The 18,315-nt window shown below is 34.6% G+C and overlaps 1 long non-coding RNA gene across 1 annotated transcript; it reads right to left on the bottom strand.

Annotated features, from left to right (window-relative positions):
- Positions 1-11,051: 11,051 nt before the first annotated feature.
- On the bottom strand, positions 11,052-18,009 carry LOC134732758 (uncharacterized). Its single transcript, XR_010116243.1, has 3 exons — positions 17,962-18,009; positions 13,278-13,385; positions 11,052-11,130 (listed from the first exon to the last, which is right to left on the bottom strand). It is a non-coding gene; the product is annotated as an uncharacterized lncRNA (long non-coding RNA).
- Between the last annotated feature and the right edge of the window lie 306 nt (positions 18,010-18,315).

Below are 18,315 nucleotides of genomic sequence, written 5' to 3'. Positions count from 1 at the left end.
GGATTCTAGGGTAATATCCAAGTGTCTATATCCACAATTTGTTGAATTAGATCTTGAGTAATGAGAGCTGGAGAAGTAGGCATAATGTATTCAATTTTGAGCTGATTTTAGTGTCCACAGATCTTCTATGTGGAGATCTGAGTGAGTTTGAGATACAAGTCTGTTTTCCATAAACTATCGAGAAGAAAAATACATATATAGTGTAATAAATTATAACTAATATTTTCTATGTTACTCAAGGTTCATTTGGGAAACAGAAGCAATAGGAGATAGATGATAGATAGATGATAGATAGATGATAGATAGATAGATAGATAGATAGATAGATAGATAGATAGATAGATGATAGATAGATAGATGATAGATGATAGATAGATAGATGATAGATAGATGATAGATAGATAGATAGATAGATAGATAGATAGATAGATAGATAGAGATAGATAGATAGATAGATAGATAGATAGATGATAGATAGATAGATAGATAGATAAAAGCTTTGTTTTGGGAATTGACTCACATGTTTATGGAGATCAAGACGTCTTACACTGTACCATCTGTAAGCTACTGAACCAGGAAAGTCAGTGATGTAATTCATCCTGTGTCTAAAATCCTGAGAACCAGGAGATCCAATTGCTCTGGAGCTTGAAGGCCCAAGAATGAGGAGCTTTGATGTCAGAGGGCAGGAGAAAATGGGCGTGTTCAAGCATAAGAAGAGAGAGAGAATTTGCTCCTTCTTCAGCTTTTTGTTCTTTCTGAGTACTCAATTGACTAGATAATACCACCCACATCAGTGAAGTGGGATCTTTTTTATTCAGTTTGCTTATTCAAATGCCAGTCCTGAAAACACCCTAATGGACACACCCAGAAATAACATTTGACCAGATATTGAAGCATCCCTTAGTCTAGCCAAATTAACACATAAAATTAACTATTATGTACACATACGAAATTTATGGAAAAAGTTACCTTTGCAACACTCTACCAAAAGTAAACAGTACCTTCATTATTCTTGCCTCTGTGCTTTTCTGTGTGTTTGTTTGTGTGTCTGCATGTGTGTTTCCGTGTGCACATATAATTCAGATTGCCTGGGGAAATTATTTGAAAACGTTTGTTTGATTTTATTTGATATGAATTTAATTAATCTGTATTATATTTGAAATTTTCTAAATAATCAATATTTTCATATAAAGGGTATTCTAATCCATAATACGTTATACACCTCAATTTCTTTAGGTCTTATTTAATGTATTTTAATCAACTTCTGTAATATTTTCCATAATGGTCTTGTACACTTTTGTTAGATTCATTTATATTATCATTGCTGTTATAGCAAATGGCATGTGTGATTTTTAATAACATTTAATTATTTTGGTTTATAGAAATGCAGTTATTCTTTATGTTAATTTTGCAAACAGAATCTATGCTGAACTCTCCAATTCTAGTAATTTATGTATAGTATTTTATGAGTTTTTATGAAAACAATCATATTGCTTGTAAATGATAACATTTTTTCACACTTTTCCAATCTTTGTATCTTATCTCATTCACCTTTGGGTAGCATTTCTAATGCAATATTAAATACAGTTAGAAACCCTTGCTTTGCTCTTGATCTTGAATTATCATTCTTTTAATATCGCATGATTAAGTATGATATTTGCTCTGGATTTTTGTGGATACCTACATTGTTGGAAAATACCCCTAGCTGCTGATGAAAACTTAACTTTCCCTGCTGTATGGGAATGAAGTTTGACCATGTTTTCTACAGTCTTGCAGTTAATTAAGCTATGTAACAAATCCCAGCAAATGAAGCTGATTAAATGCAATGCATATAATTTCAGGATTGTCTATTAAAATTTCTCGAGGAAAATAAGCTTTTCCACACTCTTTGTCCCATCCTAAACACTTTTTAAGGGGTGATCATACAACCTAGATTGTCTAGAACAATAATGACTTACACCTGGCATTCTAGAAACATTACTAATAGTTTTCCCACTCTTAGAGATGTCTCATTTTGAATAATATATTATATTCTATTTAAAAGCCACATGATGAGAGGTAAAGCAACTCAACAATGAGGTCTCTAAAGGAGAGCTGCTCAACAATGTGAATCCATGCTGAACTGTTAAATGAGTGAAAAATAAAAACATGATTTTTAAATCTGTTATGCAATTTTATTTTCCTACAAGATTCTCAGGATATGGAAATGCCGTTTGATTAGTAGATTAAAATTTTTGTCACAGATGGTTTGAAATTTTATGAAAATATTATATTTTTCTGTGTTTATTAGGTAAACATGAATTATTTTTCTTTTAATGTAATTAAATTACACTATTTAATTTTATACGTTAAATCAGCCTTGCATTCCTGGAACTAATCCAATTTTATTTCCAGGTTCATGATTCATACTGCAAGTCTTAATATAACAGTTTTACCTTCATAACCATGAATGAGATTAACATGTAATTTTTGTTTGGTAATGTCTTTATAGGCTTTACATCAAGGTTGTGCTTGTATTCTAAAATAAGTTGAAGGCCCTGGAATAGTTTGAGTAGGATTACAATTATTTATTTCTTAAGTTCCTAATTATGTTTAAATCTCCATTATATCTTCCTCTTTGATCCACAAGTTTTAGGTTTCATGCTCAAATATCCGTATTTTTCCAGAGATCTCTTTATTATTGATTTCTAATTTAATTGTGCTGTATTTGGGGTATGTTGTTAACATTTTGAATTTTGTTTAAGCTTCATTCACCAAACATTTATGAAGTCAATATTCTTAACTGGTCCAGTGTGCTTGAAAATAATACATATTCTTCACTGTGCTGTTTTAATGTATTATCATGTCAATCTTGTTATTTGTTATTTACACGTCCTGTATCATTTTTGAACTTTTGTCTGCTTGATGTATCAATTACTGATAGAGCTATATTTGATGAATTCACAATAATAGAATATATTTTTATTTCCTTCCATGGCACTGTCAATTGCTGTTTTATACACACGTGCACATACACACACACACACACACACACACACACACACACTCCATAGGGGATAGGTAAGTTGCCAGGTAATTTTTCTCAACTCATTAAAAATTATTTAACCAACTTCCTCTGGTTTCTAGCACTCTAATTTTCCTTTTGGGTGAGCCATCTTTTCTTTCTCGGTGTTCAACAAGTCTTCTCTATATCTTTGGTATTATATGTTTGAATTTGTATGGGTCTAAATATGATTTCCTGTGTATTTCTGTGTTTCTCAGGGAAGGAGACATGAATATAGTTTGAATGGCACTTTCTGAATCTGTAGATTTTGCAATTTCAGGAATACTATCATTCATTATTCCATTATTCACCCTTTTTCCTTTTTACTCTGAAACTCTTAAATATATAGAGAATCTTCTTACTCTGTTCTCCATATTTCTTATCCTCTTTCATGTTTGTAATATTTTTGTCTATCTGTGGTGACTTTGTGATTTTCCCCTCCCTTTGTGTTTTGTTTAGAGTTCTAGCAGGAGAATAGATGCTATAGTGGATGCCTTGAGTAGGATAGTGTTTGACTAACAGAGTAAATGCTTATGATACCTTGGAAGGGCTGTGATGACAAAGGTCAGTGATGCTGTCAATGGCTTTTAGAATATCCAAAAATGTAGCAATTACTAGGAACTTTAGCCAATTATCTCACCCACCTGAAACCGTAATGAGGAAGACTCAAGATGACATCTCTGGGAAGAGGCAGGATGATGCAGCTTTTGATCTCAGCCAATTAGATATTAAAACGACAAATTCTCAGGGGACACCACCACCAAAGGAAGTACTCTATTATCTAAACTCTATCATCTACTAGATTTGCTTTTATTCTCTCCTAGCAAAGATCTTAGAAAGGCAAAAGCAGTCCTTAGTATCCACTGACAATGTATATCCAGGTGATGCTTACGTTGGCATATTATTTTCTAGAATATTTTATGATTTATTTGTAACATGAGCTTATTATTTTGGACCCTTATTGGAGGAAAATTTGAGGCCAGGGTTGAAGGTAGGATATTGTAGAGAGAAATTGCTCCTGTTTCTAACAGTCACATGGGAGCAATTCCACTTTAAATAAAACATACACAAAAGATTACCTGACATCCAGATAGTGTGAATTTGGTATGCAAAACCGTTGTGTGGTTGACTTGCAATTATGACATCTTAAGAAAGCAATAGTTCCTCTCCTTAGAGCCAAAGTTTAGACGGACAATTTTTCTTGCAATCTTGAACTATTGATTGGAGATATGGCTGGGTAATTATAGTTCTAGTTAACCATTACAGTAAAAATTAAGTCTTCTTGGATCCCAGTTTACTGGGGCAAAGGGTTTATTGTGAGCTTTTACACATTTCAGTAGTCTCCAGGCATTTTGTAAAAATAAGCTGAAAGTTAATAAAATTTATCAAATGTCGTCAAGGCAAAAGTTCCATGCTCCTCTGACCTCAGATGCCCCTCTCATTTAGTTCACCTTCTCATTTAGCTTCTCGATATTCTATATTTCCTTTCCAAGTCATCGATTAATTTACAAGTATTTTATCCATCATTCTTTACATGTTTTCAGAATGATGATGAGTACTTAATTTACCGAATTGCTACCAACGGAAATCTATAGGTAAGTTAAGTAAAGAAAAATTATACACCCCGATTTGTCATGAAATTGTCATGACATCTTATGATAGTAAAACTAGTTTCATCAAGGTAATGAAAATTAAATGACATACAAAAATATTTTATTTACTAAGACAGAGAAAATTTTTAGCCAGAAGTACAAATGCTTATTTATACAAAAAGTATGTATGTGCTTGGCAGGCAGCCAACAACACTAACTTCTTGAATTTGACTCTCCACTTTCCTTAATATCAGTATTTGTTCATTAATGCTAGTCAAACACATAAGCATATTCAATGATTATTTAAAAACTTTTTACATACATGGGAAAACACATAAGCATATTCAATGATTGTTTAAAAATATTTTACACATGCGAGGCTGGGTGCGGTGGTCCACGCCTGTAATCCCAGCTCTTCGGGGGGCCAAGGTGAGTGGATCACCTGAGGTCAGGAGTTCAAGACTCCCCTGACCAGCATGGAGAAACCCCATCTCTACTAAAAATACAAAAAAATTAGCTGGGCATTGTGGTGCATGCCTGTAATCCCAGCTACTTTGGAGGCTGAGGCAGGAGAATTGCTTGAACCCAGGTGGCGGAGGTTGCGGTGAGCCGAGATCACACCATTGCACTCCAGCCTGGGCAACAAGAGCAAAACTCCATCTAAAAACAAAAACAAAAACAAAACAAAACAAAAAAAATTACACATGCGAAAAAACACATAAACATATTCAATGATTGTTTAAAAAATGTTTTACACATGTGAAAATATTAATGGAATCCTCAACTTTTGAATCCAAAACGGTGAGGTTCTCTTGATACGAAGCCTTACTCTTTCTCCTCAGCTAATTGCACAGGGTCTGCAATGAATTGATGGGTGAGTAAAATTACTTTCCACTTAAAGCAAGTTAAATTCCACTCAAAATAATTAAAATTTAAGAACAAAAACATCTCACATAATAAAATGTATAAAAGTAGAGCTGGTTAAATCCAGGCTTCATGACGTTATCTAAGACCCAGATTATTTTAATCTTTTCATTTTGTTTCAATGATCATGTCCTTATTTTTCTCAAGCTAGCCCATCTCATGTTCCTAGGATGATTTTGCCACTTCCAGATATCACATTTAAATATGACAATGTTTAAAGTAGGAAGAAATTACAGGTCTCTTTTTTGAAAATGAGAAAACCTTTCCTAGAATTTCCCGGGGGAGTTTCTCTGATGTCATGGCAAGGTTTATACTCTTGCAGATATGTTTTTACCATTCCCTGCAAAGGTAATCATATTCCCATTATGTGCTTAACCTAATTAGGATTTACAATTGAGCATTGCACTAAGGGATGCAATTGTACCAAAGTATGAAAACATTTTAAAAATAGTATTGATGTTAATGCATAAATGAAGAGAAAATATGTTTATTGGCAGATAACAGTAGAAAAATAAAATTATCAGTAGCATAAAATTTTAGAAGTTTTCAGTGAAGATTCTCTTCAATTATCTTTTCTCACATTGGAAATTGTTCAAGTTTGGTAGTAGCTGTAAAAGTAATTCATTACGTAGTATTTTCTACAGGCCTATCATCATTTATACACAATTTTCTTATGTAAACGTCAGGACAATTATATGAAATGTCCATTAGAATTGCCTACACTTTGTATATTGGGAAATAAGCTTCAGAGAGACTAAGCAACACTTTCAAGGGCATAACAAATAAATGGAAACCTGAGTTTCTTGGCCCTCAAAAACACTTGCTCTATCTACAGTTACAGCTTTCCAAATGTATAGAAGAATACATATTTAAGTACAGAAATGAATAACTAATAGTTTCGAAATGAATAACATGTTTAAAGTATTTCAAACCAGCACTCATTCATTGCAACAGATATCAATTTTTTCTAATGGCTAGAACCATCTAATTTGTATCTGAACAGGTGAAATTATCACGTCAGTAAATGCTGTTCTTAATGAAAATGAAAACGAAATATACACTAGCTGTGCTTAAATTCTGGAGGTTTCATACTACATGATGATTTTAATGTTCTGTAGGATGCATATTCTAGGGTGCTTCCTAACTTGATGACCTCTCTTTCAGCTGATCTTCTTGAAGAAGAAATTTTCCAAAATAGACAAATTATGAACAATTGTTTGTGTGCTCGTGTGTTTGCCCTCATTATTTCCGTGTAGTAAGGTATGTCAATGAAAGATCAAAAAAGTAGAATGTCTGTAATAGAGAAAAGGACAGAGAGTGCATATCCTAGGCAATATAATTACATATATGTTTCTGAAGGAGTATTTGGTTCCACTGATGATTGAGATTTTCCATTTCGTGTTATGGAAACAGTTAAGCTTGCTCGTTAAAAATGCCTGCTGGTCTTCATCCTAGAAATAAATAAAAGGGCTTAGAATTTTTTTCTTAGACTATTTCAAGCATTAGCCCACGTTTTCTTAAGATCGTGTAGAAGAGGAGCAGCTTATAAAACTATTGATAACGTATGCATTGAGGGGGTGAAAACTGCAGATTTTATCAACGACCACTGATATGGTTTGGCTGTGTCCCCACCCAAGTCTCACCTTGAATTGTAATAATCCCCAAGAGTTAAGGGTGGGGCCAGATGAACATAGCTGAATCATGGGGGCAGTTCTCCCATACTGTTCTCATGGTAGTGAATATGTCTCCCAAGATCTGATGGTTTTATGAATGGGAGTTCCCCTGCACAGGCTCTCATGCCTGCCACTATGTAAGACGTGACTTTGCTCGTCGTTTACCTTCTGCCATGATACTGAGGCCTCCCTAGCCATGTGGAACTGTGAGTCAATTAAACCTCTTTTCTTTATAAATTACCAAGTCTTGGGTATGTCTTTACTAGCAGTGTGAGAATGAACTAATACAACCACAGAATAGAACCAAATAGACACAAATAAAATATTTTATTCTGAGTTTCTTTCCTGCTTATCAACCTTTCAATTCCCTTTTATTTTGTTTGGTTCCTTTTGGTTTCAATAGCTTTGAAAAGGAAAACTCCTCTTGGCTTCTTAGGTGTGATTTATAACAAACATTAAGTTTAAAATTAGTTTTTCGTTGGAATTCCCTGAGAGTTAAGTCCCCTTAGGAAATTACTACCCTTAGTTGAACCTTCATGGTTGGTAGCAGATGAATTATGGCCCAAAGAAAGACATTCATTAAGAGAAAGTTGAGAAGGATTGGGAAAATCAAGTCGTAGTAAGAAAAAAATTCTGATTCAATTTGTTCAGCCAATTTCTAAAAAGATGTGTTTTCCCCTCCATACCAGAAAATGCATTTACTTTGGGGAAAAAAAATAACTAAAAAGGAAGAACATAGTTCTTTAACAGTCACATGCCTTCTTTATTTCCCTTGGGATAAAGTGAGCAGGCTACCCTAGACAGCTTAATTCAGTGGCTTTTATACTCTCCTCAGTGACAGATTTTAGAATCTCATTCAAGATAAAATGAGGCATGGATAAAGCTAAAAAAGGAGACAAATCCAATCATTGAGAGAAATTACTCCTCAATTAACATTCACCTGTAGTTGAAATGATTTATACCTAAGCTAATTTTTACAGTTGTAGAATGACTAGTTTTTATTTGTTATTGTTGAAAAATAGGTGGACAATGCTTTAAATGCATTCAGATATTATGAATTAAAATAACATTTAGCCATAATTACCCTTTTATAAAACTTTACAATAAACTAATTTTGATACAAACTTAGGTACAAATTTATCTTAGAATAAGGTAATAATCATATGAAGCTATACTATTGCTGACCTAATAAATAAATATTTGAGAGTCATTGGTTTTGTTCACAAGGTTATTTTACCTGAATTGGAAATGATACTCTGATAATGATCCTGTCATACCTTCACCTAGTTTTCTTGGGTTTAGTAATAGTCTATAAATAGGCATAAAGAGTTTGGAATTGACTGGTTTGAGGCTAGAGGTTTTATAATTTGGTAAAGAATATATAGTACCTATCTTATTGCGATCATGTTTTGACTAGTTGAAATAACTAACTACACTGTCTGAAGAATTGTGCTCATCTAACAGAGAGAGAGAGAAAGAGAGACCCCATTCTGTCTTCTTTGCATCTAACCAGAGTTAATTTCAATTTTCTTTTCAGACAGAGTGTATATAATGGCTAAAGGTTTCAAGACTCTGTCATGATGCTTAGGTGAAAGTAGCAGATCAAGTGTTGGGGGAAATGTAGCAATCCCACTCTCAAAAATGATAATCTAAATGGGAAGCCTGAAGTTCATTTTACTATCTCAAAGGGAAGGCACAGATTTAAGTTCAAATATTAGTGATTTAAGATCTTTTTAAGCTTTGCTATTGCCCATCTGACAATTACTTATATCTTCCCTTCCCCAGTAGTGATTTACCTTAAGATCCATAATAAGAAAACTGTCTGGGTGCTTATGATGGGGATTCATTGTGGTCTTGAGTTTAGTTTGTAAAAAAGAGATTCCCCAGGCAAATGTGTCAGTGACTAAGACTTCTGGGGTGAAAAATAAGCAGCTGGCATAAAAGATCCTGCATTCAAGTATAGAAGGAACGTCTATGGAGATCATTTAATTCAGAAGTTACAAGAAAATCTTGAGGAGGATGAAGGGAAAAGGTAAAGTGACAAAAGTTTGGGGTATATATTTGATACCAAGGCATTAGAATACACTTATTCTAGACCAACCCTCCCCTGTACAGGTTTGGTCTTTAGAAGAGGGAAATAGGTTCCAAGCTATTACAATTTGGCCAAACACTATAAATTTTTATTTGGAAATTTCATAAAACCTGAAAATGTTTTCATTCCTGAAGTTGAGGGATAGCCTCTGCTGCATTTTTGTGCAAAGCCTGACAGCCTAGATTTCATCCTTATTCCTTTTTTTTTTTTTTTTTTTTGACAGAGTTTCGCTCTTCTTGCCCAGGCTTGAGTGCAATGGCCCGATCTTGGCTCACCACAACCTCCGCCTTCCAGGTTGAAGCTATTCTCCTGCCTCAGCCTCCAGAGTAGCTGGGATTACAGGCATCCGCCACCACTCCCGGCTAATTCTGTATTTTTGGTAGAGACAGGGTTTCTCCATGTTGGTCAGGCTGGCCTCCAACTCCCGACCTCAGGTGATCCACCCATGTTGGCCTCCCAAAGTGCTGGGATTACAGGCATGAGCCACCGTACTAGACCCCATCCTTACTCCTTTTCTCATCTCCTTCCTCAAAGCTTCCTTTGGAGAAATGTTTAAAATTTAAGTTACTTCAATCACTGTTTGTAGGCTGATGAATTCCTATGCAATGTTGCCAGTTTTTGCCAGTTTTTCTCTTTCTGTACAACTCCTGCAGGGAAACTCCAGTCTCCTCAAATTAAACACACCTGAAGCTAAAATTTTCTTAAACACTCACCTAGCTCTAATTTTAGCCACCGTATAGCAGGTCCTTCAATAACGTCATTCAATTTAATGTTATTTCCTTGTAATGCTGGGGAAAAAAAAAAAAAAATGATTCCCGGCCAGCTACTGCTTGTGTGGAGTTTGCACATTTTCCCCATATCCACATGGATTTTCTCTGAGTTCTTGGAGTTTTTTTTGACATCCTAAACCTGTGCATATGAAGCGAATTGGGTTGTCTACAATCTGAGTGGGGGTGGGTGTGAGTGTACTCTGCCAGGGGATTGTGTCCTGTCTAGGATAGGTTTACACTTTGTGCTTTGAGTTGCCAGGAAAGGCTCTAGCCAACTGAGACCTGAACTGGAATAAGCAGATTGAAGAATTCATGAATGAACAAGTCAATACCAGTGATTGTGAAATAAAAATGTGTGAAATCTGCAAGTGAGCCCACCGTGTTTGTAATTTCTTTGTCTGTGGACTCTGTAGTGGTAGGGAGCTACTCCTTACAGTTTGTGCCTTGCAAACATTTATTCCTTGACTTAACCCCCCACTTCTGTGGTCACTGTCACATACTGATTCACCAAAAATTGGGTGAATAATTATGTAACATTTTATTAATCTTTCTTAAATGTATGTATAGCTCATATTTATTTCAATGTCTAGTACTAGAAGTGTTTTCTGTCTTTATTTTGATGTTTGGTGATGGTTTTGTGACCAGAAATATTCTGTGGAAATGTAACTCTTGTTTATATAAATTAGCCTATGGCAAAATTGGATTTGTGACGTTTCATCTCTCTTAAAGTTGCACTTTCCAGGAACCTATTGATGATGTTTAGTGAGAACTCATTGTACAATGTAAATATTGTATGGCTATGTATGTTCAAACACAATGAGATGACGTATCTCAACTATACATTCTGAGTGTGAAATTATGTTCTATTATTTTAGTCTGTTTTGTGCTGCTGTAGCAAAATACCTGAGAGTGGGTAATTTATAAAGAACATTAATTTATGTTTTCATGGTTCTGGAGTCCAAGATAAAGGTACAGACATGTTCAGTGGTTTGGTGAGATCCACATCTTCTAAAGGGTAGGAACTCTGTGTGTTCACCTGGTAAAAGATAAAAGGGCAAGAAAACAAACTCCATTCAACAAACTCTTTTTAAAAAGCATTTAATCTCATTCATGAGGGTAAGGCCCTCAAAACACAGTCACCACCCAAAGGCCATACCTTCCAATACTGTTGCATTGGCAATTAAGTTTCAGCATTCATTTGGAGGGGGACAAAAATTTTCAAACCATAGCAATTATCTGTTCAGATATTAACACTGTGTCAAGAATAGAATATGAGTTCATTGAGTGGTTAAATATTTGATGAGCAAGACAGAAAAAATTGAGATATACTCAATTTTGATATACTATACTATCTATAATGTGTGTAAGCAGTGATGGAAACAAAGTGAAGTCTAGATTTAGGAAGTTGAATCAAATAAAACAGAGGCTGTGAAAGAGTTTGGAAAGAGAACACATGTGTGCACAGATGGACAATCATGTGAAGAGACAGTGAGAAGGTGGTTAACCACCAAGGAGAGAGGCCTAAAACCTATCCTTTTCTTATGGCCCTCAAAGGAAACCCATCTGTAAATGCCTTGGTCTTGCATTGGTATCCTCCAAAATTGTGAGAAATTTATCTTGTTTAGGACAAATAGTCTGCAGTATTGAGTTATGGTAGCCCCAGCAATTGAGTGCAAATTTGAGTATGTAATATTAGTATATGCAGATATTATTATGTGTAGTTTGGTGCATCTAGAGGAAAAAATTGCCTCTATAAAACAAAGCCCTGGGTCTTCCACCTGAAGAGAAAATAGGGCTCAATTGAAAGCCAGTATGCATAATCCTAAAGAGGAAAAACTACTTGATTTTCCTCCAGGGGTTGCTGTTTTCTATCCAGATATAAATGCAATTACAATAAAACCATGTTTGTTTCCACTAGAGTTAGATGTTTAAACAAGTTGATACATTTTTGAAAACACAGTAAGTAAAGATGCTTTGTTTATTTTTATTTACATATTAACTTTAGTACTGACAGAGGATGACAAAGAGATAGCCTTAGAGACCACTGAAATCATTTCATTCACAAAATGGGTATTTTGTGAGTAAATGCTGCAGATCGTTCCTCTGTTGGGAGCATTGCTTAGGGCTCAGCAGATGGCCACTGGAGTTTGAAAACATCTGTTTGCTTTCTCTCCTTTTCTCAGTCCAGAATCCACAAATGATAAAGGCTTTTACATAATAATGCTCTCTGCCCACTAGGACTAGGTTACAGCTGGCAAGAACAAGGAAGTGAGATAGCTTTGATGAATGTGATATAATAATGCCATGTTGTAAAAACACTTTGACTTGGTAATAGACACTACTGCATCCAGGAGACAGTAGCAAGTGTAAGTTTATGAATTGACTGATGTTTGAACTTATTTATTGGTATAGGTTGGATATTAGTCCTTGCACAAATCTCATCTTGAAATGTAATCCCCAATGCTTGAGGTGGAGCCTAGTGGGAGATCTTTGGGTCATGGGAGCAGGTCTCTCATGGTTTGGTGCTGTCTTTGGGAGAGTGAGTGAGTTCTCACAAGATCTGGCCATTTAAAAGTGTGTGACAGCTTCCCTCTCCCTCACTCTCTCTCTCTCTCTTGCCCCTGCTCTTGCCATGTGAGACACATGATCCTGCTTCACCTTCTGCCATGATTAGAAGCTTCCTGAGGCCACCCCGGAAGCAAATGCCACCAGGTTGTCTACAAAGCATGCAGAACTGTGAGCCAATTAAACTTATTTTCTTTATAAATTACTCAGTCTCAGGTATTTCTTTATGGCAATGCAAGAATGGCACAACATACTTTTTAAAGTAATTCACAAGTTAAAACACATTTGCCCTTTGGATTTCAAAAGAATAAGCATCTATTACAAACCCTACAAAAACTTAACTTTCTAATATAAGTTTTACTTATACAAATAAATTTTAAAATAGTCTGCTAAATACAGAATTAAATATCTTTTAAATCCAGTTTTTCACTGGGATATACTTTTTAAACCAAGAACTGTTGAACTGAAAATATTAAGCACTGAATTACATGCAATGCAGTTAGATGTTAGGATTGGCAACAGTAGAAATAATATTGCTATCTTTTAAAGCTTCAAAAGTTTTAAAACAAAAAGACATATCAAAAAGTAAGTGAATATAAGTAGCATTATATACACTACCTGTAAGCAGGCCATCTGCTCAGTTGTAAAGGTGGTGGTTAGGGAATGCTCAGTAACTTCAGCAGGACAAGGGAAGCCTCATGGAGAGGAAGACCCTTCGGGTGCATTCTGAGGGACAGGTAGTGATAGGGAGACAAGAATAGGCATTTTGTTATGAAAGACTTGTCAAAAGAACCCTAAAAGGTAGAGTTGAAATTTTATAGAATAAGTTCAGATATAATGGATAGACTAGTTCACTTGTTTTCAATGATTTTAATATACTTATTAAAATATTTTTGTGCATTTCATTTTGTTTTAATTTCACATTTACAGAAAAATTGCAAAAATAGTGCAAAAAATTCCTTTATATGCTCCACTTTACTCACATTCACCAATGGCATGCATTTTTTTTTCCCTTTTGCATTAGCATTCTGTCTTCCTTGCTCTCTCTGCATATATGTGGCTGCTTCTTTTGTCCTTCTGACATATCTCTGGGATTCTCAAAATGCCTCTTTAATGTCTGAGACTACAAGGTGACTCAGGTTTGCATTATCATTTTGCTGGTGTAGTTTTACTCTCTGTTATATTCACTGTACCTTTTAAATGGACAATGTTTTTTAGAAAAAGACTGAGCATCAAGAGTATTCATAGCTTCTATGCCTTCTCAATAAACAGAACTCCGAAAATATGTATCTCTATATTCATTTATTAAAATGATGCTGAGCTCATACTGATACCTCAATTTTATCCAAAACTTCAGAATGTATTCCAGGTACATGTGTATATGTATACATACACACATATATAAACACATACACATATACACACATAAACACCCTCTTCCAAAACAGTGAGAAACCTAGTCATCATTACACTCAAAATATTTACGTTTGCTCAAAATTAGTAAACACAAAAAATAGTTTCAAAATTGGTAATCTAAACCACTAAGGAAAAAAAAGCAAAGCCATAATAAAATTTGTTTACCATTTCTTTTTTGCTTCTTTGAGATAAAATTTAATTAGAGTGAAATAAATAAAGCTTACATGTAAAATTTAATGAGTTTAGACAGGCGCATACGCTGTTAAGACAAAACATTTTCAATACCTTAAAAAGTTACTATGTTGTTGTTTTCAATCAATACCCTCACCCCCACAGAGGTAAACACTGCTGCATTTTTTTCACCATGAATTGGTTTTGCCTTTTCTATAATACATAATAAATCAAAATCATTCTGTCCACATTTTTTTTATCTAGTTCATTTTTCAACATAATGTCTGAGGTGCATCTAGTAGTTTGTTTATTTTTATTGCTAGGTAGTATATTTGTTATATTATTTTACCATAAAATATTTACCCATTTTTCTGTTAATAGACACCTAGACTACATCCAGTTTTTGATTCTTGTGTTATAGTGCAATTGTGGACATTCTTGTGCAAAATTATTTGCAGACATGAGATTTTATGGATCTTGCGAATACACCTAGGGTAGAATTTCAGAGACAGATGTGTACGTTTATAATAGGCTCCCAAACATTCTTTCAAAGAGGATGGAATATTTACATTTTCACCAGCCTGTGTGAGAGATGTGGTTGCTCTGCATCCTTGCCAACATTTACTATTTACAGGTTTTTAAATTGTATTCATTCTGGTGAGTGTATATACATTTAATTTTAATATACAGTTTCCTGATAATCATATTGAATACTTTTCTCATGTTTATCAGACACTTGTATATGATTCTTTCTAAAGTATAAAAGTTTTTTGACCAATGTTGTTAGATCATTCATCCAACAATCAATTGTTTTACTGTTGAATTGTTGAATTGTAAACATACATTTTTTTTTTTTTTTAAGAGGGAGTTTCACTCTTGTTGCCCAGGCTAGAGTGAAGTGGCCACAATCTCGGCTCACTGCAGCCTCCACCTTCCAGTTTCAAGCAAGTCTCCTGCCTCAGCCTCCCGAGTAGCTGAGATTATAGGCACCCACCACCATGCCTAGCTAATTTTTGTATTTTTAGTAGAGACAAGGTTTCACCATGTTGACTAGGCTGGTCTTGAACTCCTGACCTCGTGATCTGCCCACTTCGGCCTCCCAAAGTGCTGAGATTACGGGTGTGAGCCACCGCGCCCAGCAAGAATACATATTTTTTTTTATACTGGTCTTTTGTGGGTTACAGATTTTACTTGAGACATTTTACTAACTTTCCTATTTTGATGAAGTGTTATCTTGATGAAGTTTATCATGTTCTCTCTTTACTTTTATTCTTTTCAATAAAAATATTCTATAAAAATCTTTCCTTTCTAAGAAACTTTTGCCTACCTCATGTTGCAGAGAGAAACTACTTTTTTTTATTTTAGCCAAATTTTTAGTTTTAGCTTTTACATTTAACCTTTACATTTGAACTCCATTTCAAACTAAGATTTGCATATGTTATTAGGTGACATTAAGATTTATTTCATGCCATATGTTTATCCACTTCTCTCACAACTATTTGTTTAAAAAGCTTTCCTTCCCCATTGAAATGCTTTGCCATCTACCAAAAATTGAATGATCTTATAAGTGTCTGTCTAATTCTGGGTACTTCTCTTCATCTGTCTGTTTTTGTCGTTTTTTTTTTTTTTTTCTATTTTTTTACCAATAGCCTACCATCTTAGTTACGTAGTTTTATGTTAAGACTTGAAGCTTCTCAACTTTTATATATTTGAATGTGTCTCGTTTTCATTTTTATTTTTAAAAGATGTGTTCTGATTTCCATCTTAGACTTTTTTTCCCTTTTTAATGAGAAGTCTGTGCTTCATGTCATTGTTCCTCTACGTGTACTTTTTCTGTGGTGATTTTAAGCTCTTCCTTTACTCTGTTTTTTTCTACCCTCACTATACAGATCTCTTTTTGCTTAACTTTTTGCAGTTCACTGAGCTTCTTTGATCTTTAAGTTTCTGCTCTTCACCAAATTCTGTGAATTACTGACTTTTTTTCATTTACGTTACTGTCCCTTTCTTTTGGTTCTTTCCTTAATCAAAACATTCTCTCTCTCTCTCTCTCTCTGTCTCTCAGTCTTTCCATTTTTCATTTTTACTTCTTTCTCTGATTTTCAGGTTAGATCATTTCTTGCATTTGCTAACTAGACTGGCATAATTTAGTGAATTGTTCGGTAGTATGTTGTAATATTTAGCTCTAGAATTTATATTTTTAACACAGTGTTCCTTTTTCCGCTGATATTTACATTTTCATATTCATTCTAACCACAGGCTTCTTTAAGTACTTCAACATATTTGTAATAGATGCTTTGAAACATTTCGTTGTCATAGTCATCTTCAGCATCTGGGTCATCTCAGATTCATTTAATTATTTTCTTCTTCATATTTAGGGGCCACAGTATCTTTTTTTTCTGCATGTCCTGTAATATTTAATTATATGTTAGACATTAGGTGCTCCAATGTTGGGTGCATATATATTTACAATTGTTACCACCTTTTATTGGTCCATTTTCACACTGTTATAAAGAACTTCCTGAAACTGAGAAATTTATAACGAAACAAGGTTGACTCACAGTTCTGCATGGCTGAGGGGCCTCAGGAAACTTACAATCATGGCAGAAGAAGAAGGGGAAGCAAGTTACTTCTTATATGATGGCAGGAAAGAGAGAAACAAGGGGTGAAGTCCACATTTTTAAACCATCAGATCTCGTGAGAACTCACTATCAAGAGAACAGCATGGGAAAAATCCACCCCCATGGTCCAATTACCTCCCTCCAGCTCCCTTTCCCAACGCATGGGAATGGGAATTACAATTTGACATGAGATTGGGTGGTGACACAGAGCCAAACCAAATCACACCTATTAATAAATTGACCCCTTTATTATTATATAATAACTTTTTGTCTTAATTTTACAGTTTTGACTAAAGGCTATGCTGTCTGCTCTAACTATAGCAACTCCTGCTCTCTTTGACTTTCCATTTGTGTGAAATATCTTTTTTCCATGCCTTCACTTGCAATTTATGTGGATCTTTAAAGGTGAAGTGAGTCAATGAGTGTCTTGTAGGCAGCCTATAGTTGAGTCTTGTTTTTCTTTTTCAATCACTCTACCTTCAAAATAATTGATAGGTAAGGACTTACTACTGCCACGTTGCATTCTGTTAATGACTTTCTGGTTTTGTTTTTCTAAAGTAAATATCTTGTTCCCTTTTTCCTGTCTTTCTATGTTCCTTTGTAGTTTGTTGTATTTCTGTAGTGGTATGCTTTGATTCCAAAGTTTGTATCTTTTTTGTATCTGCTGTAGGTTTTTGCTTTGCGACTACCATGAGGTTTATATAAAATATCTTATACTTTTAACAGGCTATATTAAGCAGATAACAATGTAATTTTCATCACATACAAAAATCTTACACTTCACCTCACACACACATTTTATGTTTTTGATGACATCATTTACATTTTTAAAATAATTTTTATTTCTTAACATATTATTATTGCTATAGTTGCTTTTAATAGTTTTGTCTTTAAACCACAGACTGTAATTTAAATCCAAAATATGTTCCTTTTACAATGTATATAACTTTAATCTCTAAAGTAAATGTAAACTTTTTAACTATTTCTCTTTAAAATCAAGAAAAATAATAATGTATTAGTCAGGGTTCCCTAGAGGGAAAGAAGTAATAGGACAGATGTATATATAAAGGGGAGTGTTTTAAGGAGTATTAACTCACATGATCAGAAGGTTCCACAGTAGGCCGTCTGCAAGCTGAGGAGCAAGGAAGCCAGTCTGGATCCCAAAGCTGAAGAACTTGGAGTCTGATGTTCCAGGGCAGGAGGCGTCCAGTACAAAAGAAAGATGTAGGCTGGGAGGCTAAGCCAGTCCAGTCTTTTCATTTTCTTCTGCCTGCTTTTATTCTGGCTACAATGGCAGTTGATTAGATTATACCCACACAGATTAAGCATGGGTCTGCCTTTCTCAGTCCACTGATTCAAATGTTAATCTCCTTTGGCAAGACCCTAACAGACACACCCAGGAACAATACTTTGCATCCTTCAATCCAGTCAAGTTGACACTCAGTATTAAT

This window comes from Symphalangus syndactylus, chromosome 16 (assembly GCF_028878055.3).
Source record: "Symphalangus syndactylus isolate Jambi chromosome 16, NHGRI_mSymSyn1-v2.1_pri, whole genome shotgun sequence".
Lineage (NCBI taxonomy): Eukaryota > Metazoa > Chordata > Mammalia > Primates > Hylobatidae > Symphalangus > Symphalangus syndactylus.
This window is presented reverse-complemented; position numbering and strand designations above follow the sequence as displayed.